The sequence below is a fragment of the Anabas testudineus genome, chromosome 9 (genome assembly GCF_900324465.2).
Source record: "Anabas testudineus chromosome 9, fAnaTes1.2, whole genome shotgun sequence".
Taxonomy (NCBI): Eukaryota; Metazoa; Chordata; class Actinopteri; order Anabantiformes; family Anabantidae; genus Anabas; species Anabas testudineus.
In genome coordinates this window covers 9,725,681-9,753,238 of record NC_046618.1, presented here as the reverse complement: position 1 = coordinate 9,753,238, position 27,558 = coordinate 9,725,681, and the positions used below count along the sequence as shown (strand labels likewise).

Here is a 27,558-nt window from a genome sequence, read left to right as displayed (position 1 = left end):
CTGATCAGAATAAGTTCAATCTTCTACTCCTTGAAGATGACAGAGTTCTGAATTTAAGGTTAGGTGTTTAAAGGTGATAGATAAAGGTAAGGTCAGTGGGTGAATGGTGGGTGAAGAATAATCATACCAGAATGTGTATATTTTATGTCTGTGTCTTCTTCGGAGCATAGCCATGTAGTGGCTATGCTAGGTCCCTCCAATCTCATTTCATGCTCTTGCACTTGGCCTTTGGATTTGAAGTTCCACCTACTTCACTGCAGCGCATGCAGGTGTCTGGGACACACAGTGCATGGGAATAAATCACTACAGGACAGGACAGGACAGGTGTCAGAAAGTGTTTGGGGTTTGGGTTTTCTTCATGACCTGTCAATAGTTTGAACGGAAACCGATTGTCCAGCAAGACGATCACAAATTGTAATGCGAATCTGTTCAGATTTGATCTCAAGCAGCACAAAAATGAGCAGTGAGAAGAGGCACACAGACTGACAAGAAGCTACTGTCCATGGAAAGGGAAGCAACAAACGTAGGTTATTAGTTGGTAATGAATATTGTGCATTAGAATCTAGTTCAGTTGGGGTAACTGACAAGTTCATGGGGGGGGGGTCATCTCTTTGACTCAATTTCCATTGAGAACCAAACATCAAATTCAATTTAGATATGTGCCTGTGCTCGGCCATGAGCCAGAGGGAGATTGTAACTGACAGCCATTGGACAGCCGGCTGAATTTGAATATTGACGAGACAGAGACTTGACAGAAGGGATTACGCTCTACCTTGTGACTTACTAGCTGCTGCACTGATCCATTCTATTGTCAGATCAACTCTGTGTCAGGTCTACAGTATGTCCGTGTAGTGCGGTGATGCCACTCAGTATTAGGCCCACCTGAGATCCATCTCAATCCAAACCGATGTCCACTCAAAAGCTACAATACGCACAGTAAATCAACAAAAATCTGCGCTATCAAAGCAAAAATATTTCAAAGTAAACATGAGCAGGTAGCTTTACACTATAGCTGCAGTGTCCAGTGCTATACAAATACAATGTTTGTATTAGAATACTTGAGAGGACTGATAGAATTAACATTTCAACCTTCACCTTAAACCTCTCTAACTCCAAATGAAGTTGATTTTATTGGAGCACAAACTCTGTGTAAAATGTGTGTGTTTTCTGTTTCTGTGTGTTTGGGCATGTGGGTCAAAACCACAGTTACCCACATCAACCACCTCCCACCCAGCACGCACCCTGCCATCTCAAGAGCCGCCGAGAGCAAGCCAGTCATAGAACGCCTGATCAAAGGGCCTCGGACAGATCTGTGAAGGCCCTTTGAAAGGACATCCAGACTTACACAAGTTGACATGCTTGTACGTGCTTTGGCACAGACATACACTTGGGCTCAGGGGCATACACACAAATGCAAAAGAGCATGCAGTGAGGCACACACCAGCATAAAAAAACACCATGGTTTTCAAAATTTAAGCAAAAAAAGAAAAAAAAAAGACAAAGAGAGGTTATAGAGGGGGTCTTTCCATTTCTTAAATATACACACATTTCAAATGACCCGAGATATCATTTTGTGTCACATCTTGACTGAAAAGAATCAATCTACTGGAGTATAAAGATGTGACACATACAGTGCGGTTCAACTTATGTAGCGAACCAACATGACATAGCAACAATATTCTTGATGACACAGAAGGGCTGGCACTTAAAGCAATAGTTCAACACTTATTGAAATAAACTTATTTATTTTCTGGCCAAATGTTGAATGAGAAGATCAATACTGACTGATTAATTTCATTCCACCGTTGAAGTCCAGCCAATATGGACTGGTAGCCGGCTTTACTGAATGCTTGTAAGCAGATTTAGTTATCGTTGGACATAGTTTGGCTAGCTGTTACCAGCCAGCTTCATATTCAATATACTATTGGCAACAATGTAAATATGCACATTTAAAACAGCCAAAAAAAAAAACCAAAACTACAAATGACTGATTTTGAAAACACTGCTCAAAGGCACATCATTATGTGAGCTGGTCTACTGCCGTTACAACATGCATGATGTTCTGGAGGTGGTGGGAATGGGAAGGTGCTACAGTAGAGGCCTCTGTTACCAATATACTATAAAGAAAGGATGTTACGGTAACGTGTTAATGGCTGTATGTACACTGTGTGTTTTATGGGCCAATTGTGCTTTCATGTTGTTGTTTTTTTTTGTTGTTGTTTGTTAGTTTTTTTAGGAATATAACTATGATCTCACATCATGTGACCACGTATTTCAAATCCCTCTGCATGGCTGTTTCTAGCTCCTCACTATTCTCTCCAGTCGTTCAGGGGAAAGTTTGTGTAAATTTGCGGTGGCTTAATTACTGAATAATTTAGACCCTGCTCTAAATTAATGTAGACATTTCCATATTAATGTGTTTGCCTACCGATTCCACATTTATTTGTACTGTGGACAGGAGGGTAGCAATTATCACAGCAGATCATAGCAGTTGTGCTGGTATTTCAGACATCATTATGCTGCTTGTCCACCACAGTGTGACTGTGAGTAGTAGTCTATTGGACACAGTTTGGTACATTCCTCAAATAGGCTTGCTATGCTTCTGTGGGAAAGATCTATCAAATCTTCCTCTGGGAGAAAAGGGCGAGCAGCCTTGTTTGTGTTTGACAAGTTGAGGTCCAATTTAGAATCCTTGCTGTTAGTGAATGTATTATTACATGCAGTAAAAATAAGGACAACAGCAAATAACCAAACACCTGCCAAGTCTACGCAGCCTGTGTCTGCTGGTCAGTGCAGGAGATGACTGCTCCACACAGGCACTAAGTTCTGCACATGTCCCCAGAGGTTGACAGCTCTCTGCTCCTCTTAACCCCCCCTTTCCCTTCCTCACCTCAGCTTTCTTTTCTTCCATCTCAGTCTCCTGACTGTTTGGCTCTTGTTAGGAGCTTGGCTGAGCAGGCTGGCACCTTTCACTGAAACAGCACCCAAGAGGGGGGTTGTGACACAGAGAAATACGAGCATGTGTATGTGCTTATATGTCTGTGACCTCTCTCACTTGAGATACTGTAAATCATTACAGCAAGGCCCTTCGTTAAGGAAGCCAACAACCTTGGCACCTTTCAGCTATGTCCGTGAAAAAAAAGACCTGACAACTGTCTGCCACTGCCTCTCAAACTCCCACCACACGGGGCACACACAACAATTATTTCCAAAAAGGACCAAAAAGCAACAACAAATACGTTTTAAACATTAAATCCCATCATTAGCATTCATGTGATTACATGTTGCATTACTGATGTGACGCTTCCGATTTTTTGACAAGAGAGAGAATGATACCTTTCAATACTGATGCATGTATATATGGGCATGACAGCCTGCTCTTATCTATCCCATATGCCTTCTGACCACCCTCTTCCCCCTTCCATCACCTTCCTGTTGTGTCTTAATGCAGTAACGAGGAGAGGCTAAGTTAGCTGGGCAGTCAGTAAGTCAGTCACTCAGCCTGGCAGGCGGGTAGGCAGGTACCTGTTAGCAGCTCTAGTGTGCCCACAGGTCTCTGGGATCAAAAATCTCAGCAGAGGCAATCTGTCTTCACCCATGAGCCAACAAGAGAGAATGATAGGTAGAGAGAGAGGGAGGAAGAGAAATAGACAAGTAGGCAGGGAAAATATCGGAAAATAGGAAAAGTAAAAAAGGGCTCTGACTTTAGAAAAAGATAAACAGTTGATGATGCAATGCAAAATACAGTATATACGAATGTAGACATAGTAAAAGTACAAATAGAATGTCAGTCTAATGTTCAATTAGATAGTTTACTAGATATCACTAGTACCAGCTGTTTTCCTGATTACTTCCTCTTCGTTTCATATTATGGATCCAGTCTATTTACTGTAAGACACTGTCCATTCGGCTAAGAGGGACCTGTCTCCAGACAAAGATCAAAATCTGCTGAACTGCCAGAAGTAGTCAGTGTTTTTTAGAAGTTTGTCTCTTTGCATTGCTTCTGGGTCTCATCACCTTGACCAATGGCCTTCCCTAACCCTAACCACTCCACTACGACTATTGCCTAGACCTAACCATCTTAAGGATCATCTTATTCTAACATTAACAACTTCCAGATCGTATAAACTACTTCCAGTAGTCCACCATTTTGTTTGTAACCAGGTTCTCTTGACACCCCCTCATTAGTTTAGCATTATGTTTCCCTTGATGATCATTGTGACGAACTGTGGTTTGTTTCTGAATTATTATTATTATGGGTACATTTTGATGTTAACCCTTCTCATGGAAAAGTGTTGAGCCAATGTCCAGTCTTCATTCACCAATTGTCTACAATCAACAATCATCTTTTCCATTTCTTGCAGTCTCCAACCCTCCACTATTCACCTGTCTCCAGCTAAAACTCACCTGTTGCCGTCAGCCTCCCACTGTGATCCACATGTACCATTCTCTGCCACCACATTATTTGCAGGCCCCCAAATCCCTTTAGAAACAATCATTAAAGCCTCCAATCACAAACCCTCCAAATCCTGTGTCTACATTTGGTTCTGCTCTTTTAAACCTTGTCACAAAATGCATAAAATATCACCCATGAATTAATAAACAAAGACAATTCAGATAAACAGTCAGTAGCTTTCCTCAGACACACACACACACACACACACACAAGCATAAGCAAAAACACTAAGAACAAGTATTCCCTCATGCAGTTTCCCTGCTGAACAGCATACAGAGGGAAAAAAAAGATGTTTGGTGTGATTTCACCTCAATGTGCTATGAGGAAATAGCCTATTACTTATTCAGTACTGTCTCTTTGTCAATTGTGCATATATAAACTGTGAAATCTACTTTGGAGCACACGGGCTTGAGGAACAGTGACTTGCTCTCAGACAAAGACCTCGCTCTCAGACATTGATCTGGCAAAACTTCTATTCAAACCCTACTATATATAATTTCCATAGCCACTTTGAATAAATTGCATATATCAGCATATCTTACTTTTTTTTCTGGAGAATGCAGTGGCTTAGCTGGGTAAGTTGTTAGTATGGTTGAATTCATGGGGAGAGATTGAGCTGAGACGTTGGGATAAAACTGAACTTAATGGAACACTGTCAGGAAGCCACAGATGAGTGTACTGATGCTGTGTGTCTACACTTCCTTCTCATTAAATCAAATGTTACCTGTCCACAGGTTCACTGTCCAATGACAGTTTTATATGCACACTATTTAATTAGCCTCTTACTTATCGAACAGTGATTGAGCCTTTTGTATTGTCACTGCACAGTAATATTATTTTAATACTATTTTTATGGATCCAGGATAAATCATTTTATGCAGCAGACAACCAAATAAATGTACCTTCATCATTACTTATCGAAACAGAAAGAGCAGCAGTGAAAACATGCTCAGACAGCTCTGAAGTAATGACGTAACATCCATAGCTTCAGGTGTCTCCATTCAACCACACAAGTGGCTCCTCACCAGAAGCGCTTTGTTTTTTATGCAAATCGTAAGTAAGCCAGCAATTTCAGTTTAGAAAACTAGTCTTTGATGTCAGCAAACACAACACTTCTGTATTAAAATGTGGAGAGGAAAAGGGCCACTAATAAGCGACATCAGTTGGTGTGGCCGTACTGTAAATACAGCAACGTTCAGTCTTCATTCATGATGACATTTTTAGCAATAGGCTACTGTGATTTTACTGGGCCTGCAATGAAGTGATTAGTAAAGACATTGATCTCACCTTTCACAATGTTGTGTGTGTGCACTGTGTTATTGTGTATCGGGGCCTTGTTCTCTCACTATTTCAAACAGTTCATTTTCTACCATGCTAATGGTAGTTTTATGGGGTTAAGGAGATAAATAAATCCTCACTGTCACCTCATTTAAAATCAAATGCCACTTAATTATAGCTGTATGTGTTTTCAAACACTTTGCATAATTTATTGTTCTGCTCCATCCTAATCTCCAGATCCTTATCACTTGTGCTCTATTTTACCCCCTCTGTCCTTAAAATTATAATGCTCCCTCTCTACGTTCTTCTTGTTCTTTCTCGCTGCCTAACAGCAGTGTGAAAGAGATAAGGAACGCGGTTAAAAGACATTTTTAAGTTGTGCCTCACCTTGTAGGGATTTGATGCTGTAAAGGTCTATTGTCTAGTCAGGAGAGCAGGCACGCACACACTCACGGATGTACACACCACCCGCTGGCAGTTTTACATTCACTACAAACAAAACACAAACACTGTCAAATTTGATGAAAAGAGCAGCATAACATACTCATTTACGATTTAGATACAGGAACACATATTACAAAAAACAACTACTGTAATGCAAGCATAACATACCAACCCTTTTATAAGTTTAATTCTCCCTGCTACGCATTTGTACAGCACAGGCCCACACTTTTATTTCTTAATTAATCTGCCAGAAAGAACTAAGCACATTAGTGACATTAATGCAATAATATAGAGTGGGCCACCAAAGATGGTGAGGAACACTAACATGCTACGTTGCCAGGTGAGTCAACCATCATCAATACTAGATATAAGATCGCATCTGTCACTTTCTCTGAAAAGAGAGAATGGAGAAAAAGTTTGTACTCTGTCTCTGGTGACCTTGTCCACAATTCAATGAGATTAAATGAGCACAGCTTTTTTTTTTTTTTACACTTTGATTAAAAGTCATGCCAAATAAAATACTGATCCAAAAATGATTCACATCATTTGCCAAATACGATAAATGTAGAGGAAGTAGGGTCACTAATGAAGTGACATACGACAACCAATATAATAGGAATAAATTACAAAGGCGAAAGTGGCTGATTTTACATTGACAGCAAACTGAGAGTGCGTGATGCATACAGTCAGAAGTAGTAAAAGAGTATAGATGTTTTGCATTCAGGGAGCATTATGTACCATATAGCTGCAGCTGCAGAAGGGGGTGGTACAGTAATTGTGTGTCAGTACCATGGATGAGAAGACAGATTTAATCCTTATAATCAGTGGATAAATGAGCATTTTTATCATTCAACTAAAGTAAAACAAGTTCAGCTGTAGTTGAAATAAGCAGAGGCATCTAAAGCAGCAGCAGCAGCGTCTTTTTAACAAACCACTGATTAAGAAAGCAAGTAAAAGATCCAGCTGTTATTGGATCTATATACAAAATACATAAAACAGAACACATTGTTCTCTCTCTCTCTCTCTTACACACACACATACACAATCCGTAACACTTCTATCAATGCGTCTCAGTCAGCGTGAACTGAGAGTAGATGGTGCGTGCATACCTAACGAGATCTGTTTGTGGCTTTCTGTCCCACAGATTCAAAGGCAGTAGCTGTTGCAGTGTTACCATAACTAGGTAATGGATGGGAGGAGCATGCAGTTGTGCATCCTCTCTGTGGGCCTTCCATCCTGGGCCAGTCGATGGCCAGACAGGCTGAGGCTTAGTATATCACATAGATCCAATGCCTGGACAGCAAAGCAGACAGATACAAGTCAATAAGAAGGTGCTGCTTTTGAATATTCACTCTTGTGTCTAGTAGCAGGCTGCATATTAATTGGCCACAGAGAGGTAGAGCAGATTTTGTAAAGAAAGGAAGAAGCTGTGTGTGACGTGTGCATGTGGTGCTGCTGAGCGGTGGGGCTGTGTTCTCGAGACTGAGCGACTTGACAGCTGGGTCATTTAAGCCAACAAAATCAATGTAGTCTAAGTCAATCTGGTTCACTCCACAAACTTCATCACAAATAAAATAATATAGAGTATAAACTTCAGACGGACACTGCACTACATAATTACTATAAAGTAGATTGCCTAGCCTCAAAAAACCATCAATCATGTACAGTACAACCATTGCAAACATATTCCCTATAGACTAGCATAAAGATATTGCTATCGAGCTTTGAAAATGTCAGGGCAATGGAAACTCAGGCATTGTGCAATTACATAATGATTATTGCAAAACTTTCTCCCCCTCACTCAGTGTGGCTGTAATATGCAGTGGATGGCCATGGGGGTTCATTAGTGAGAACAGGCTGCTGTTGAAAAGCTCCAGTTTCACCTCTGATCCCAACTAATGTGATTTGGACCTGAGATTGGTAGTGGAGAGATTAGATGCTAGCTCACCTCAGGGTGGGAACCAGAGAAGGAGACATACATCAATGTTGTTTGCTTTCAAACTCAAACGTCTTCTCACCTCTAATTTGCTCTGAAGCATCTGCAAAGAACTGACTAGAAAGCATGCGTAGTCTAATTTATTTTCTAGCGAAGGAGATCTGGCGGGGCTGAGTACTTGCTAATCCACTGTGTTACATTTTGGAGTACATGATTTGGGCTTTCATAACAAATCAATTGGTTTGTTGTGAGTAGGCCTGTAGAACTGAGGATCAGCTCTATGACAACTGTGTTAGCATTCTCTTCTTATTACCTCATGGCTTGCCCCATGGTCTGCACTGCCACTCGCAATGTCAGACTACTCCTTCTTTCATTTGCTTTTCATTAAGCCTCTGCTCTCTCTGTCACTTCTTAGCCTCCATGCTTACAGCCTCTCCACCATCGTCCATATATTCCTTTTACCCCCTTCACCGCCTCCATTATGTCTCCACCTCTTTTCCCTCAATCCGCTCTCCCCCTCTCATTAGGTCATAGTTGTGGTGATTTGTCAGAGTGGCTGTGTTGATTAATAGACCAGCGAAGCCCCTATATTTGGGGGCTGTCAGCAGGGCTCCAGAGTGCCAGGGCCTCCCCACTGAGCTCCCTCACCACCCAGGTGGCCCCATTTGGGCTAAATGAGCTGTGAAGGGTCCCGGCTATGCCCGCCTGCCCCACACCAAGATGTTATGCACAAACACACAGGTATAGACACTAAAAGCCACAAACACATGCAGGCATACATACACAGACGGACACACACACACACTCACACCTGAGATGTGAGCGCACATGCAAGCACGCTCACGAACTCAACACCCTGGCTCTGACTGCCACGCACCCCTGCTTTCCCACATGATTTGTCACACTCCATCAATAGACAATAAGTTACTGTCACTCTAGCCTGTCAATGGGCCCTGTCTGCAGCAGACCCCTCTACACTCTCAAGGGAAGGGTGGAACAGGGAGTATGTGGTCTAGTAGCATCTAGTTGTTGAATATGAGGAAGAAGGGGAATAAAGAGAGTATGACAGACAAATAGTGCATGCAAGAGAAAGAAAGAAAAAGCAGGAGGATGCAGGGGATATTAAGCAAATTGCTTCGCTATGTATCCCACATCCTAGTGGAGAGTTTACTCTCACTCAAGGAAGTGGGAGTCTGTATGTGTGTGTTCATGTGTGTGGAGTAACATGGTTCAGCTGCTCCAAGCCGGTTACTCGGCCTTGGAGTCAGAGACGTCCTCCCTGTGTGCACGAATGCGTGTGAACGTGAACGTCCCTCTTTGCGAGATTATTTTTGTTCCCCCCCACCAAACTAGGAGGGGGAGACCTTGGTGAATGAGATCATCCTGCCCCATTTGCACGCGCGCGCACGCTCGCACACACACACACACGGTCGCACAGATGCACGAGCACGAACAAACACGCCTCCTCAATGATTCAATCAGATGATGGGTATTGGAGGGGAAACTGGAATCTGTGAAGGTCAGAAAAGTCTGAACAGTAACATCCACCACTGCAGGCTACTGCCACTGTCTCCACTCCTACACTGTCATTATCGCTGGCCAGCTAGCTCTCATTATCAACTTACTTCATCAAATACACTTCATTATCAGCTTGTCCTTAACAGACAGATGGGATGGACCCTCCAGCAAATGACAGAGTAACTGGTATAAAGTGATCCCTTTTAACGTCTATTCAATGAACAGGTCATAACACATATAGTCCTCTGCTATTAGTTTATCTGTGATTTACACTTGATTGGACATCTGGAGGAAAAAGAGTAGTATGTTTCCTCAGAAAATAGTGTTTAATTGTACCAATGGCTATGCATTATAATTAAATCTGAAGTGATTATAGTCATTATGAAGTCGTTATTTCTGAGACTGTTGAACATATGAAAGGCGGATGGATACATTGGCTGAACAGACAGCTGTTACTGAAGATGTAAGTAACTGACAGCCCTATCACGGAGGCAATATGGACGACCATGAAATTAAGACTCAATGTATAGTAATTACAATGACAATGAGCTTTGTTCGAAGTGTCAAGTATCAATCTAACACTTGCCAGGCAGCTTTCATATCATAGCTAATAGGCAGTTGGCAGGCCAGGCCGTTGCCAACCACTGAACCAAACTATTCATAAGCTGGCCCTTGTCATTGTGCTTAGCAGTTGACGTAACAGTAACACACACATCAGCTACATGTGCCCCCATGCAAATGAGTGCATTAGAGCAGACCTCAGAGCGGAGCGTGGCCAATAAATCCAGCTGGGGTGAGAAATGTAGTCTTTACCATGCGTGTCCAACCCCATCTATTTAACCTAATTACACACACCACACCAGGTAATAAAAGTCTGCATGCCATCAATTTTGACATCTCATCCAGAGCACTGCAAGAAATGTCTATTAGGACGTATAAATCCTCAGGATAGTGATCTTCACCAGGTGTAAAGTGTATGAAAAGGTGTCACTGTGGGTGGCTGTGACTGTCCTCTGTGAATGCATTAGTGTGAGAGAGAAAGAAGTCAGTAGTAGCATAACTCCCACACACTTAAGACATGTGTGTGTGTATGCATGTGCATATTTGCATCTTTTTAACTATATCTGCTGCTATTCTAATGAAGCAAACAAGTAATAGAGGACACCTGCCTGTGTGCAGCTGGGTTGTAAGTCAGCTTTGAGATGCAGGAGGTGTCATACAAAGACATGAACCCACCAGTAGAGTTCAAGCCCCCCTATGCTCTTTATTGGCCCTAATCCAAAGTGAAAAGACAAAAAAAACAAATACCTGACTAATACAGCAGTAAAACATGTAAGCAATCCCAGTTTTGTCTGGCTGGCATTCCTACCCAAGTGTTTCATGTCACTTGCTGACAGGCCGTCTGTCATGCCCGAGGCCGGGCGGAACAAGGATGCAGGTACTTTCACTTTCCAACGTCACGCCTTGCAATTGGTTAAAGAAAACAGCACAGAGTCTCTGAATAGCCACAGTCAGTGTTTTGGGCACAGGAGACTGGAGATAAATAGACATGGCTAAAGAAGCTTCACTCGCACTCTCTTTGCCTTTGTCAGCAGTGCAGCCCAGCTACACCTGATCCCCACCGCACACATGGATGCGGTTCCATGAAAGAGAGGATGAAGTGGTAAGGTGAAGGAAAGCAGAAAAGAAAAGGATGAGGAGAGTGAAAGACAAAGATGAAATGTGATGAATCCTGTTAAGGAAAGACAAGGCAGTGAGTATTACATGTTAGACGATTGAGTTTACTATGTGAGTAAAGGTTAAGTAAAAGAAACAAGAACAAAATAAATTACTTGTATACTTGTAAACATCAATATCTCAATAATTGATCAGAAACCAGTAAACAAATATAATGAAAAACACAAGTCAGCCTCCATTACTCTCTTGCTTGCATTCTTTTTCTCATCATTTTGATGGCATATCACCCACCCAGTCTGCAATTTTCAGCTCACTATATAAAAAAAAAAAAGAAAGGATCACCACACCTGGATTTCCACTCCAGGATGTCATCCATGGAATTCAGTAGAACAGCTAATCCATCAAACTCTGTTCAAAGAACAGTGTGGGTGTGTGTATTTTCTATTAAAAAGGATTACTCTATTACCAAAACACACCCAGTTCGAAGAGCCGGCTCAGAATATACAGTTTGGTAAATTGATTTATGACTGATTTATCTCACATGAGCCTAAGACAGTGTCGGTTTTTGGATAAGTATGAGGTTTGTGTCACAAACAATTACTGTTTCATACTGTATAACTGGCAAAGAAAAGAGGCCGTTGTGGCCCCTGTCACTGTAGAAAGCTCCAAATGGTTCGGATTGAAAGAGGAGTTTGGTGGGAGGAGGGACTTCTGTCTCACTGCACTTTCTGCTTATTTGAAAAACGATAGTCAACCAAACACAAGCACATTTGCACAAATACAAGGTTTAAAAACAGAGGGCTCTCCCATATATAATATTAGTTATGAACAGACACATCACACAGTGCTGGTTAAATGTTGATTTGCTGTTGGTTTATGAAGATTATGCTCGTCTTCATTGTTACGTGTTCGGTGCATTGTGCCTCGACTCGCTACAGATCTCCCAGCTTCAAAGCTACTCCAGTGCAATTGTTGTCTCTGTCACCTATTATAAACAACACATTTTTAGAGAAAAGGCTGTAATTGTGTAAAAGTGTGGCACAAATGGCTTTGTAACATTATTGTATGCCTTTCTTCAATGCAACCCTTACACAGGACCCTGAAAGCTCTCGCCAATTGAAGTTCTGCTTTCATCCAGCATAAAAGCTATGTTTGCAATTGAGCTTTGGTGCTATATCTTTCCTCGCCTTTACCCCCACCCTCTCCACCTTGTTTCATATGAGTGCACAACCACAGTGGCTTGAGTAATGGGTCCAAAATGCCTTTTCCCTGAACAAAATCACTGTTTTTGTGGGTCATGCAGAGGTAACTTTGAGACCCGTACAACTTGAAGAGACTACTGCTATTACTAATTCCTTTCTCTCTCTCCATTCTAATGGTGAAGTCATTCTGCAGTACCTTACAGGACCCATCATTTAGCATGGCTCAATGCAATATACAAAGAAAGAGAGAGAAACACAGAGAAAAATACAGGGGAAAAGAGAGAGAACACAGGTCAACCACAGAGCTTTTTCCTTGTTTGAAAATGTCAATATCAAAGACAAGATTCTCTCCATCGGTGGGGGCGTGCTGGTGGGCCATAGATGCTTCGCCGCTGCAGAATGAATCACGGTCCAAAGCCAAACCGAGAGCTGTCTAAAATAGTCTAGTGACTGTGTGGTTATGGCCTCAAATCGTATATGAGTCAAAGCCGCATGCTTTTAGTGCCCAGCAACTGGCCTTGTTTGTTGCATTACGTTGTAGCTAAGATGTATAGCCAGGGAAAAGTGCTGGAGTGTTAAACTGGGCCAAATGCTTTGAGTAGAAAGTTACTGTCTTACCTCAAAATCCTTTAATTTGACATGTGAGAAACACCCTCACATAAATGTAATTATTGACAACTCTGCCTTTTTAAACTATGTCTTTAACAGCTGTAAATGGACCTATGACACTAACTTCTAATCCAAACTCTCAGCATCTCACCTACTGCTGACATTAAATCCTTTGACATGTAGCCACTATCACACACAAAAGTGTGCTGTCGCTGTGAGCACATGTGTACATTTGTGTGTGTTTGGGAGTGTGAGCAGGCTACAGACAGTGGCCACTGGGAAATCAAGGAACACTTTGTCATGCATCCTTAAATGTGTGACACTGCGTCTCATGAGACGGTGCCTGATTGGTCTATGAGGCATCGAAGAATGACGGGTGAGTGATGTCCTCAAGGGGATATGGTGTGTATGCGTGTGCGACATTGTCTGTTGCGTGTGTGTGCGTGAGTGTTGGCTGGGGTTAGAGACACAGGACAGCACTGTGACATGTCTGGGTGGCACCCTGTCAAAGCCAGCTGGCAAGTCATAATGTTGCCATCAGGGAGTCATCCGCCACTCCAGTCTCAGTTTTCAAAATTCACATTGTTTTAACATTTAACACATTCAAATAAAGAAAAGACATCTTTTAACCCACTAAAGGCTCCTTATATGATGATGTGTTAAACCAAAGACGTAAAGAATGCATGTGAAGCACATGTGTGCATATAACAAATAAAGTAGAATTAATATCTGAATATCAAGCTAAATGGAAGGTTGTGATGGTAAAATTGATTTGTGATAAAACTTTTTTGCCTTTTTGCTATTTTACTCTAAGTTGTATATTTTTAATGTCATAAAAAAAAATATTTTGCCAATCTGTAAAGCGCAGGTGTGAGCTTTTTAAATTGTGCTTTGTGGCTCATGTACATGGGCCACGTGACAACAATAGTAAAAAGCCACACATTCTGGGAAAACTGGGTTTTGTAATTTCATTAGTTGTGAAAAAGACTCTAAAATAAGGAATAAGAAATTAAGTGAATATACGGGCATATCTTAGTTAAGTTACTGTAAATATTTGTTTTGTAAAGGTAGATTACACTGTGAAGAAGTGCAGTGCATGCATAGTGAAGTCAAAGCTTTTAGCAGTAGAGGAAGTCATACTGAGATAATGTTTGGGGAAATATATGTGTATGTAATATGATAATGAGATACTCTGACCCTATTACTATTATGTTGGGCTAAGCTTGTAGTTTGTTTGTTTTTTTTTTTTTTCTACATAAAATAAGCAGCAGCTTCATCCTCTACTGCATGACTCGTGTGTGACTGCTGTAAAGAAGAGCTGAAATCCAAAACCAACAGGGGGCAGGCATAATTACCAAGCATGTCCCTCATATTTACTATCTCTTAATAAGCTACTGACATAGAGCAGACAATGGCCTGTCATCTTTATTTTGCATTTATTTTTACACTGTTTTGCTGTTGTATTTTTATCAGCAGATAAGGACTGGCATGGCGCGAGGGAGAGTGTTTAACTTTGTCTCGCTGGTCTCTGTTTCTGATCGATGGTAGCAGCTCTTACCACCCGAGAGGTGGAGGGAGAGAGAGAGAGAGAGAAAGAGAGAGAGATGGCGACAGAGAGACACAGTGAGAGTGGAGGAGGATTTACGCTGGCACCGCATTTTTGTCCAATTAATAGATTGCCAGTGTGTTGCGTATTTTGCATGACAAAGGAGGCTAATATTAAACTGCCATTTGTAATGAAAATGCACTTTGCAAATTAAAAAGTGCAGAAACCCAATTTTTCCTACCTCTTTAGGAAATAAACAGTCCTTAACCAATTAAAGCGCATTGTAATAATTCTGTGATTTATTGCAGGTTGTTTAACTTTCAAAACTTGGCTAACCTATATTAAGGTCACAATCCATCATGTCTTGCATGGAGTGCTGTGGAGTAATGGCTGTTGTATTAGCTGCTTTTGATGATAGTATGAAAGAAGTATTAGCACTTGTCAACAAAACTGCTTACAACATAACATTAGCATGCATGAGCTGCGTCGCCTATTCATTATCTTGGCAGCTCCACACACGCGGTTACTGCCTTATAAAACATTTTGCCGGGCTGAGAGCACACGCACACTGTTTGGTTTTGTGATAGAGTGGCAACATGCAAACCGCGGGGCGAGCTCTGGTTGCAATGCAAACAGGCACCGGAAAGATGAAACAGTCTCTGTGACACACAAGTGAGAGAGGGAGGGAGAGCGAGGAAGAGAAAGAAGGAGTGAGGGATGGAAAAGATAAAGAAGATCACTCTCCATCTTTGCTTTGATCACTTGTGTTATAAACACACAAAAAGAATGTCCACTGGCTGACAGAGGAGGTATGGGAGGGAGGACAGAGGAGATGAAAAGGGCGAATGCACAAGGGTGAGAGAGAATCCAGTGTTATGACAAAGCTAGCAGCTGTAAGAGTTTAGCTGAGGCTGAACGATGACTGGCAAGAAGTAGGTAGTGCCAGAGAAAAGAGGTAGACACAAACCAAGCTAAGCTCTGAGGGAAACATTCAGAGGGCTGTTGAGGCAGATAAAATGTGGAGAAAGAGCTTCAGTGGTACAGTAAGTAGCAACTGATCTGAAAGACAGTAAGATGCACAGGATGAGGGGGTTTGAGAGTGAAACGCAAGTAGAAATAGAGAGAAAGGGGAGAAACAGATGTAAACACACAAAAAGAGTTACAGCTGAAGGGCACGGCAGGGTACCAGTCAGAGAGAGAAAGATGCAGAGATGCAGGGCGGTGTGACATGGTGACATTTGCCTCCACAAATGGGCTCTCTGGCTTTAGCCGCGCAGTCTGGTGCGATGCCCCCCGACTGTGAGCCAAGAATGCACTTAGCTCAACAAGAGCAAATGAATGGCCCTGTTTTGACTTCTACCATTGCACTCCTTCTCTCTGATAGCTGGTGCTGGGCAGAGTGGGTCTTTGTTGGAGCACTGGGATCCCTGCGTGTTTAAGCACCCCTGCTCCATGGTCTAATTAATGTGTTAAATCAGCAGTTGGATAATATGTCAATTCAGTACACAGCCCTTGATTCTGTAGTTCTGGTTCATCTGACTTGTGACGTTGGAAGGCAACAAAAATGAAAGCGTCAACTTCCACTGTTAAAAATACTGTAGCAACATCTGTTACAGTACATCTCATAACCTTTTTAAAATAAGAAGCAGTGAAGCAGATGCTAATTTAGTATCTGTCCAGTACGTCCATTGTCCTTTTTGGACATACTGAACATTCTCACTGGATCTTTAAAGAACTGAGGATTCTTTACAACTGGAGCCATTCGAACACCTGACAAGCCCACAAACATGTCAACAACAGGCCATTTAGCAGCCAAAGCCACTATGCCAGCTACTCAATAGACCTAATTGCAGCCACTAAGAATTCTCATATCCTAGGGCATACTGCTAAACATCAGGCATATATTATTTATTTAGCTTTTTTTCCCCTGGAAATCAGTGTTAACATATGTGTTCATCCCTTAGATCCCTCTATGGGATGAACAGAAATCTTCTCCATTTGTTAGAGACAAAAAGCGCTCATTCATAAGGTAGCACTGGCATTAGTTGTCTTTGTTTTCCAACATTTCCTCAATGTCAGGTATTTAATACTCCTTTGCATGTTAGATAGATATGCTAGATATGTGGGTATGGGACTTGAAAAAGAGTCTACTGAGTTATAAAAGACAAGTGATAAAGGAAAAATGGAAAAAGGCATACACAGACATGTGCATCCACTGTATTAATATATATGCAGAGAGATAGAAAAACGTGTTTATACCGTCCAGCTGCACAGAACATTCTGACTTTCATTTTGATATTTGTCCTGCAGCAGAGCAACAATTACACGTACAATTACTATACACTGTCTCTGATCACTCAGTCCCTTGACCACTCTGCATGTGTTAATATTCAAATCTCTTTCTCTCTTTTTCTCTGTAGCTCCAGCTCCCCGATGATTATTCATGTGCATTTAACTCTCAAACAGCCCCTCATTAACTGTGGCACACTGGGCCATACGTTGGGCCAAATTATGCAGCTTTGACATACACAAACCAGCAGGAGGGAGAGTGGGAGGGATCACAGTCGCCAGGATAAAAGGCTCTCTACTTGGTCCTCTCTAAGCGTAGCTAATGGCTGCCAACATACCTGTACTGTATGGCCCTTAAGTAGTAGTCAGTAGTTCACATTTAGAGGAGTGGGGTTGGGGGTGGGAACAAGGAAGAGAGAGGGTGAAGAGCAGGAAGAAAAGGTGGGAAAAGGGCGGGGAAGTGGTAAACACTGGCTCAGAATTCAACCATTAAACACAGAGATGAGAAGGTGGATAAAAATCAAAGTCAAAAATGCAGACTGGGGATTTCCCAAGTTGATATAGAGTTATATCTGTATGAGAAAGTAACTAATGCTACTATAAAATGTACATTATGTGTTCTGCATTATTCTGTCAGTAAATAAACAGCAGCTTCAGTTAATAATATGCACACTTCAAGTACAAAATCCTTAAAAAAAATGTTTTGCAAGAGCTGCTGTTGGCTGGAAACTACAATTGAAGTGTTTTGTTCATATAGAGAATAGAGAATAAAGCTGCTCTCTCCAAAAACTTCTTCTAAAAATGAATTTACAACGCAAAATACCAGTGGCGGCCTAAAAGTAAAGTTCTTAATTTTGTATGCATATGATATCATATGATCAACATATCATTTCTAAACTGGGCCATCTCTATCAGAATTCACTTTAGTATAAATGTGCTGCAGCTATATTATGTATGAATATATAAATATAAGATTGGGACTTGGTAGATATTTTATTTTAGATGACTCAAAGTAAGATCACAAGAAATAAACTCATTTCAAACATCACTGGAGACTTTTTTTTTTGTTCTATAGGATAGCTAGTAAAGGAAGGTTGGTGAGTATGAAATAAAGGGATATGGTTGAGTTATTGAATTCTAATGGCCAATTAAGTCATCCAGGAGATTAAACAGAGGCACAAAACGTAGACGAAAAACAGGGAAAATAGTTGTACAATCAAATTATAGCTTGTAAAAGTAGGCACTGAGCTGTGATAACGGGAACAATACCTTCGCTCGCTGCTACAGTTGTAGTCGCATTTGAGTCAAGAGAACAATCAAAACCTCTTTATTCATTAACAGCTGATGTCCTAATAACAGTGATCACAGTTAAATAGTGGAATAGTCGAACAATGGATCTTGGTAACAGACAAATCAACCCTTAAAGCAACAGAGAAATTAGTCCTTGAATATGCAATCACCACTACAGCAGGGTGATTAGTCTCTGTCTTACAGTCTACTGTACAGTCCGGACCACCACACATACACACACCATCACAGTCAAGTGTACACAATATTTACAAGAGGAATGGAAAGAAGGTGATAGTTCATGAAGTAGTGCAGGTGGCTCGTGTCAACAACAAATGGACAAAAAAAGAAAAAAACATTTCCACAAACTGTTATGAAAATCAAGTATAAAGCCCGAGTGTGAGTTAGCTGAGAACATACTGGAGCTTACATTCGAAAGATCTGGTGAAATAAACAGTCGGAGTGCAGCTGAAACCGTGATATGTGTTTTGGCCCAGGAGTCTGTCTTGTGTGTATATTTTAGAGTCCGGTTCTTGACATGACCTGCCTGCTGCGGAGAATTTAATCATGCCCACAAGACTGATGTTTAGCGTTTGCAAAACGAAACAAACACTACAATACAAACACAGCTACAAATGCATCCACTGGGGAAAACTGCACATTATTTGAGGCACGTTGCACATCGTTCACCTACACAACCAGTGCTGAGACTTTAGATATGTATAGAAATGTCAGTCAATGAGCTTTAAATAAGAGAGATTACTGTACACATCTGTTATCAGCAGCGTGCTCTGACGTACTGTAATAACACAGAGCGTGGGAGAAGTTTTGAATGACCTCAACATCGACTAAACTCAACATAGCCATTACAAATCAGCCTTTATTGAACTGCATGCTGAAAATCACTCATCATTGCTTCTCCCCACACGTAGTTTGGCAATCAAATCAAAATGCGCTCTAATTTGACAGTTGCTATGAGAGTGACCTCAGCATAATGTGAATAACTACCCTTTATTACGAAGAAGAATTGAGACTAATTCAACATAGCTTGTCGCATATGAGGTTGGACCTTAAGGTTTGCGTGGGGGTGGGGGGGGGGGTTAGCGCCATATGCTCAGTATGTGACAGCTACATCACAGCAGTGTGACAACTTAAAAGTGTATACACCTCACGGGATGGTGATGAAGCCAAAGTGTGTATGTGTATGTGTGTGTGTGTGTGTGTGTGTGTGTGTGTAAGTATCACAGATGTTTCAGGCTGAGGTTTGGTGCAGATGGCTTTGGGCATACTTGCCAGCGATCTCTTTCCAGTGAGAACAGCAGCGCACACGCCGCTACCTGGACTCTATATAGAGGATACACACATGGTCACACAGACCACCACCAGGGACACTCACATACACACAAACCCTATGTTCCCAACTCTTCATAAAATAGCTCTTTAATAGCTGCCTAGTTGACCTTAAGAGCTTTTTCTTGATTTCATTCCAAAATTTTGCTTGAAAAATAAAATCTTACAGTTGCAAAACTCGGTTGTTCCCACTTCACACGATACTGTTTCTGAGACACCATTAAAGCTCCTGTAAGAGAACTAATATTCCCCATTGCTATGGTTTTGATAGATACATAAGCATGCTAAATCAAACTTTTTCTTAAACAAAGCATATTTATTGTTACTACCGGTGCTTTATTTCATTAGAATCACATAGATGCACATCAACAAACAAATGTAAATACCAGCTAGAGCAGACCTCCAAGTCACTAAGCCAAATCACAGGGTGTTTGGAAGAAGAGCGCCTTTGTAGCATCACATTCAAAGATAGCACACAGATACAGAAGAACACATCTTTCTATCTCTCTCTCTCTCTCTCTCTCAATCCTTCTCTACGTCTGTTTGTCAGTGCCTCTCCCGCTCCTTGTTTCCCTCAGTTTCTCACTGGGTAAAGGTGTTCTCTGGGGAACAGAATGGCCTCAGGGGATTTGTCTTAGTGCAGAGTGCCACCTTGTTGTCAAGACTGCAATGACACATTTCTCTCAAAGCCACTCTTGACAGACGCTCAAGAGAAACGTCAGTGCATACATAGATAGTAGTTACTATGATATCTGGTAAAATGAAATGTGAGGGGAGGATGGGGATTGGCCAGGGGCCAAGCATATTATGACATTAGAGCGAGGTAACTGACATACGACCTCCATTACCTCATGGCTTCTTATTCCAGTGTGACTGGACCACCATCTCTGACATCTATGGATTCAGCATCTTAAGCTGATCTTTCAAATGTAATTTTACTGTTCTCTAGTCAGGGGTGGCACATTGTAGTTCTTTTTTAAGAATATACAAGCTGTAAGCAAATTGGCATAAATTTCTGCACACAGTGTACTTGCTACTGCAAACTCTAGTGTCCATACAGTATAGTAAATAAATAGATTTCTCTAAGTAAATGGGGTATAAACTTACCCCCTACTGTTTGACTTGCACCATTTAAACATTATTTCCATTTTACATTAAAGAAATAGTTTGTAATAAAAGACATTTAACTGTATATATATATTTATTTATATATATATATTTATATATAATTTTACTATTGAATGTTTCTCATTTTGCATGCAGGCAAAATAAGTGAGAACATTGTAAAGTGACACTGCTAACTTTCATTTTGTCATTTTTTTGAATGAAATATAATGAAATTATCTTGTGAAGTGACATGTAAATCAAACAGCTTTTATATAAAATATAATCACATGATACAACCATGAAAGGGGAAGACAGGAGGATATGTATACTGTATGTCAATTCAGTGTGTTCATAATGTGTGAGGAACCAGAATACACGCAGTGGGGTTCTTGTAACAGCATTTTACTGGATGAAGAAGTTAATTAAACGAGGAAATGCAGGATGAAAAGAGAGAAATGGAGGCAAAGTCAGGAAGGACCGAGGGGTGATTGTTAACAGGACATCTGGCACAAGCTTGTTTCTGTCTGGGACAAGGCAGAAGGGAGGGTGAGATAGCAGCTATAAGTACTTGACCTTCCACTTGTCTGACTGGCAAACCCACACACAAACTCAAACGCTAACAAACACGCACGGGCATACAACCACATACATATGCAAAAGTGTACACGTTTTGTATGTGAACGGGTTCCCGGAGAGCAGAAAAAAAAAAAAGAGTGTGAAGGTGAACAACATGGCCGGCAGGGTGCTGACACGTCAGAGACCAGAGAAGAGTGTTCCGTCTGTGGGCTATAATGGTGACGGGAGCCTCTTTCTTCAAGCACACACATGGATAAAGACAAACACATGTGCACACACTCGAAAACACGAACAAGCAAGAGCGCATGCCTGCATACACACATACGGTTCGCACGTTTGCATGCACGCAGGCATACATGCACACACATATAGCCGCACAGTGTCTCTGGGAGTATGCAGTGAGTGTCTGTGCCTGCTGCATATGTGGCCCCATGCATAAACAATGTGCCCTGAGAGACTGTGGAATGATACTATGGCCCTTAGCACAACTCCCATGAGCCTCTCTGCCCCCTCAATAACCACTACTGGTTGCTCTCTATCTCTGACTCTCTCTCCCTCACACACAAACACAAATGAACAGCCAGAGTATACACAAATGAAAAAAGGAGCAGCATAGAGACAGAGAGAGGAAGTTATGCACAGACACATAGCACACATGCATCGTGGTGAACACACTCAGAGATATGTGGGTGTACGGTGTATGCACATACAGTGAGTATTTCATAGTAATCTATAATAGATAAGTGCTGTAACATTTAACATAACATTGCACTGTTAATGATGGTTTATCACCACTACTAAGGCTGAACTAAGCTTGTTTGAAAGAATCAGTCTACAGTTTTATGTAAAGTAAATGCATTTCCATCTTAGCACTTCTCAGTGCAGAAGGGTATAACGTAATACTGATTTAACTTATTGCCACTTTATTCCCTATGTTTTTGTCACTTTTACTATTGTAAGTGTCTAATGTCAGGTTAGTCTTTCATGAGAAAAAGCCTTTCAGTGCACAGGACGACATGCATTATAAATTTCCAGCAGCCCAAACAGCAGTTTGATTGGAATAAACATAAGAGGAAATGAGTGGTTAGGATTTGCACGATGGCTGCAAGAAGAAAAAAAAGTGGCACCAAGAGAAACTCATACTTTAGTAATTCACTGGTAGGTGATCTCCTGGAAGTGCAAACCAAAAAAACACTACAGCTAAGGCCAGGCATAAGCAAAGTTTTGTGAGGACAAAAGAAACAACAACAAACTGGGACCTTATGGATTAAAAATGAGCACACAAGTTGAGCCGACACACTCGCATATAAAAAGGCAGATGTGAAAACAGCAAAACTGTGTCACATGAGGACACAAGTCTGCAGTGTAAAATCACTATTTAGGCTTTAAGTTAACCTACAACAGAACGAGGGCAGCCAAGGTGAGGATTAAATACGTGGAGGTAAATTAGAATGGGAAATTTAAAAGAGCTGAAGGATGGGAAGGGGACAGAAAGAGATAGAGAGACACGAGCGGTGGGGGGGGGGGGTGACCAGGGCAGAGAGAAAGAGACAGGGAGTTGGTAAAACAAAGAGTAATGTTCTCAGTATTATGGAGATAATTGAGATATCCAAGTCTTGACAAAATGTGCTATTTCACTGGTGCTGGCAAAAACACAGAACAGGAGGAAGGAAGAGAAGAGAAGAGGAGGAGAGACTGAAACGAGAGATGGGGAGAGAAGAGGAGAGAGAAGGAGAGAGAGGGAAGTCTAGAGGGAGGTGACAGTGGTGTATGTGGCTGTGCTGTCTGTCTGACCTGATTGCAAATAAGCAAAGGAGCTCCGCTGCAGCCCAGAAGCACTTCCCCATTCATACAACTCCTCTCCCACAAACACACACAGCCTTTCCCTTTAATAAGACTGCTTAATGGTGGCTGAACACACACGGCACAGCAGTAAAATGTGTATTTGTGTGTGTGTGTGTGTGTGTGTGTGTGTGTGTGTACATGCATTGGATACATGTAACTGGTGAGGAAGGGGATAAAGAGGAGGAGAGGGTTGCTGTAGTGAGACAGCAAGGAAAAAGGGGGAAAGAGAGGGAGGGAAGGAGGGAGGGGCAACGGTGGGTTTCCGAGACGCATTTGCAATTTAAAACATGGTTTGGTATAATGAAAATGTAAAGCAGTGGTTTTATTTTATTCAGTGTGGCAGGTTCAGATTCCCAGAGAAGCTCCACTTGAGCAATCAGTCCATTAATAATTGAATTTTGTTCAGGAGCTGTGCGTGTTTGTGTCTGTGAGTATATGAGCGCAAGCTCAAACGCGCGTGCGCGCACGTGTGTATTATGAGCGTGTGAAAGTGCAATGCGACAGACCTCTCTTCTCCTTCCAGCTGCTGACCTTAATATGAAGCAGCCAATTAAAGATCTTTATTTAATTGCCGGGCGACTCGTCCTCGCTACACACCGCCACGCTCTGCCAATGCCTGGCACTGTGGCACTAGTGCAGCGCCAGGGACACACACTTGCACACAGGCATACTGTACGCACACACTTAGAGAACACACACTCTCTTAGACACACAAATACACTAATGCAAGAATTTCCTTGATGATAATTCCCAGAGGAAAATACCTTGTTGTAGCTGGACTATTTTAAGTCCTACAGTAGGAAACAATATTATTCTGCTTTGATTTCAGCAACAAGAATTGCAACTGTGTACAAAAGTGTGCACCTCTACATATATTAACACTCAAACTACACAAATATACAGTAACTATCAAGCGCTGGGCCGAGGTTTGTCAATTTTCTCATCTTTAGCCCTAGCTTGTCCTTCATCCCTCTCTCTTCATTGACTACTCTTTTTCTCTCCAGGCCCTAACTTCCCTCCATCCCTCCACTCTGCCCTAAATCAGGTCTCTCTCGTCTCCCTCTCTTCTCCGTCTCTTTCTCCATCTCTGTATCTCTCTCGCTCTCCCTCTCCCTGGCTGTCAGAGAGTATCAGATCAGTAGTTAGATCCATGGCCGAGGCCAAGCCGGCCTCTCCGCTCTCAGCACTCTACCACAACACATCATTACAGCTGACAGCAGGAGTTTACAACACACCATACGCACACACATACAAATGCGAGTTACCACGCAGTCATGTGTATGTGCATGCTCATATTCACTCTATCACTCTCATATGCAAATGCACACACAAACTCACTGTTACAAAGCATGAGGCTTCTACACGTTTAATACCATTTAATCACTCGGCAAAGATTGTACAACTTTTTTTTTTTTGCATGATTCATATTCACTAACAGCTGTTTTTTTTTATTGCACAAATAGTTTTTTACAGATTGCCTGGACAGGTTTCATAAAACAGAGATTTAAAATGAAGGCTAGAGAAGTTGGAGGAGGAGGTGGGGGTGGATACCACTTCCAAAACCAACAGCAGCAATATGCCAGCACTGGCGGGCAGAGTTAGCCTCTGTATAACACTTCCAAAGAGAGGGATAGTCCCTCTTACAAGCCGTAAGGGCCAACTGCTATGTGTGTATCTGAATGTGTACGCATGTGTGGGTGGATATGTTTTTAAGCCAGGCTGGGGACTTTAGAGCTCCTACTAAAGTGGAGTTTACACACACACACACACACACACACACACACATACACAACACAGGAGAATACACCTGAGACTGTACAGTACACATTCACCATGTCAAACAACAAATCTAACACTTCGCCCACTTTGATCGGCTACCAGAAAACAAGGCAGTGGGAGGGGTGTACGATGATTAAGCCTTGGGGGGTGGGGTGGGTTGGTGAGTGTCTATGGGAGGGGAGTTACTGATTTGGGATATGGTGCCCGAAAAAAAAGTGCCCACTTCCCTCCCCTTTGGTGAGATGACAGGAGGAGAGGAGAGGGAAAAACAAAACACACTAATCTTCTGGCTTCGCAGGAAGCCACAAAGCATCATTTACACAGCGGAGTTAACAGGAGAGCACCAGGCTTCCTGATTTGCAGCAAGCAGCCTTGTTCTAGATAGAGATATTCAGACTGTCAGTATAAACTGCTTCTGTTTTCGTTTTGCATTTATTTCAATGCCAGACTCAGGGCATAAATTTTTCATCACCTGCTAAGCTATGAATAAAAGATTAAAAAAGGAACTGAGAGGGGAGTGGAGGGGAAGGAGGGAGGGACATAGGGAGAGAAAGAGAAGGAGAGAGAGAGAGGGAGGGGGAAGAAGAAGAAGAAGAAGAAGGAGAAGAAGAAGAAGAAGAAGAAGGAGAGGTACAAAAAAGTCTTAACAGATGTGGCGCATGCAGTGCAACGTGCGAGCACTGTGTGCATAGTGAGAAGGTCTCGCTCTCCCCTTCCTCTTTGCCCCCACCTGTCCAATTCGCCCCACCACCCCCATCCCAATATACCTCTAGGAAAAGAGCAGTGGCTGTGGTGCAGGGTAGAGATACTATAATGAGCAGGAGGCAGAGGAGCATCTCACCTTGGCTTTTTATAGGATTACCTGAGAGGTGAACTCTCTGCTCTGTGAGAGGATTCATCAGTGCATCCTCTCTCTCTCTCTCTCTCTCTCAATCACTCTGTCTTGCTCGCTCTCTCTCTCTCTCTCCCTCTGCCCTCAGCGGTCTTTGACAGGCAGGGCGAGAGTGAGATGTCGAAGAGCAGCCAGAAAATTCTCAGCAATACAGAGCTGACAGGTTCATGTGTGGGTTAAACAAGGGAGAGAAAGAGAAGGATGAGGAAATGCATGGATAAGGAAAGAATGTATCTCACCCTTTAACTCTCACTCGTTCTCTGGAGTTTATGAAGCTGTACGTTCTACCTCATATGGACTATGATGGTTAAATCCGCATATACTGTACCTCACACCATTACCCCCTCACCAATCAGCAGAGTTCTAGCGTGACTGTGTGAGAAGTAGTGGTGTCACTTGCATTTTTAAGTTTTAGCTACAGACACAGCTTTTCTAATAGTCAGAGTGGAATTACATGTGTGGAATATGTGCATACTCTACATACACACATTCAATAAAAAACAGCTGTTCTCAAATACTTATTTACTAATACTTATACTTATATTTTTATTTGTATTGTTCATTAGATTTTTTTTATTTAACCATCTTTAGTTGTAGTATTTAATATCACCTGCCAGGAGTAAGAACAGTTATTTGTGCTCATGTGTTTAAGGCATGTATGACTGTGTCATGTATGAAATCTCGTTTTCCTGGAAAGAGAAAAAGAAAACCCACCAGCTACTGTATGTGTGCCTTCAAACACACACATGAGCACACAGGCAAGGATGTGTGTTTGTAATAAACACGCACATGTGGAGTCACATATACAGTACTGTAGCCAGAAGGTTGTGGTGTATATGTGTGTAGGATGAAATGAATCTCTGGTTAGAGTAGGGGTAATATATTCCACCAGGACCTATGTTCCTTGTAGCAGTTTAAAATTATTATTGTGAGACCTAATGCTAGACATTAGCCTCATCTTTGTCATCTAAATGAGGCTGTGTGTGTGTGTGTGTGTGTGCTTATTTGTCTGCCTGCGTTTAGGATACCCTGTTGTGGACGGCCCAAACTGTGTCCTGAAACCTCTGCTGAAGTGATGTTTTATTGAATATATATGAAATTATCGAGATTATATACATTTATATAAAAAATATAGATATAAGTGAAAATACTAAGTTATATACTGAAAATTACCTGAAGTTTCCCATTTATCTGCCTGTTACTCGTTTAACATCCATAAATATACTCATGCATATCATGTACTTCAAGCTGGGGTCTATACACAAAACACAGAGGGTACATATTGTCAAAACACAAACACACATACTGGTTAGAATTAGTCTCAGGAACAGGTTTTACACTTCGCTTGAACACAGGTGATGTTTTTATAGATCTCAGTCCATCAGGCCAAAAGGAAGGTCCACTGTAACGTCTGATAGGGCTCTAGTTAGTGAGCAGGTCAGGAATACTTCACTACGGTCTCAGACCAAACCCAGTAAGTCCCCCCTCCAACACTATCTCCTCACAGTAAGAAATAAGGGTGAAGGCCATGCCAGGAGGAGTTGGCATCAACCTGTCACCCTACCATTCGCGCTTCCTCCTTCTGCCAGCCTGCTTAATCAAATTACCCCCCTCACAAATGCACATGCGAGCCCATTTCTCAATCAGCTTCCCTCTACGCTCCCTCCTCCTGTTCCTTCTTCTTCTCCACTCCTAAACCTTGCTCCATTTGTTCTCTTTATCTGCCAGCATTTTTTGTGTGTGTGTGCGTGTGTGTGTTTGTGCATG

The 27,558-nt window shown here is 41.8% G+C and overlaps 1 protein-coding gene across 3 annotated transcripts in view; it reads right to left on the bottom strand.

The window, feature by feature from the left end:
* The window catches only part of kiaa0825 (KIAA0825 ortholog), a 104,605-nt gene that overhangs the window by 4,781 nt on the left and 72,266 nt on the right, over positions 1 to 27,558 (bottom strand). Inside the window, exon 23 of one of the 3 annotated variants that reach the window (XR_003297713.1) lies at positions 6,122 to 6,223. The exons of the other annotated variants lie outside the window; for them this stretch is intronic. The gene's annotated coding sequence lies outside the window, so the exon portion shown is untranslated. The remainder of the gene's footprint in view (positions 1 to 6,121; positions 6,224 to 27,558) is intronic. 3 annotated transcript variants of the gene reach the window in all.